Here is a 674-nt window from a genome sequence, read left to right on the forward strand (position 1 = left end):
AGCAATTAGGGTTAAGTGCCTTGCTCAAGGGCACATCGACAGATTTTTCACCTAGTTGGCTCGGGGATTAGAACCAGCGACCTTTCGGTTACTGGCACAACGCTCTTAACCACTAAGCTACCTGCTTAGAGAGTTTTCATCTATATTTTTCATAGCTGTCTATTTACCACCACAAACCAATGCTGGCATTAAGATTTCACTGAATGAGCTGTATAAGGCCAAAAGTCAACAGGAATACGCTCATCCAGAGGCAGCGCTCCTAGTGGCCGGGGACTTTAATGCAGGGAAACTTAAATCCGTTCTACCTAATTTCTACCAGCATGTTAAATGTGCAACCAGAGGAAAAAAAACTCTAGACCACCTTTACTCCACACACAGAGACACATACAAAGCTCTCCCTCGCCCTCCATTTGGCAAATCTAACCATAACTCTATCCTCCTGATTCCTGCTTATAAGCAAAAACTAAAGCAGGAAGCACCAGTGACTCAGTTAATAAAAAAGTGGTCAGATGACGCAGATGCTAAGCTACAGGACTGTTTTGCTAGCACAGACTGGAACATGTTCCGGGATTCTTCAGATAGCATTGAGGAGTACACCACATCAGTCACTGGCTTCATCAATAAGTGCATCGATGATGTCGTCCCCACAGTGACCGTATGTACATATCCCAACC

Source organism: Coregonus lavaretus (assembly GCF_964263955.1).
Source record: "Coregonus lavaretus genome assembly, chromosome: 8".
Taxonomy (NCBI): domain Eukaryota; kingdom Metazoa; phylum Chordata; class Actinopteri; order Salmoniformes; family Salmonidae; genus Coregonus; species Coregonus lavaretus.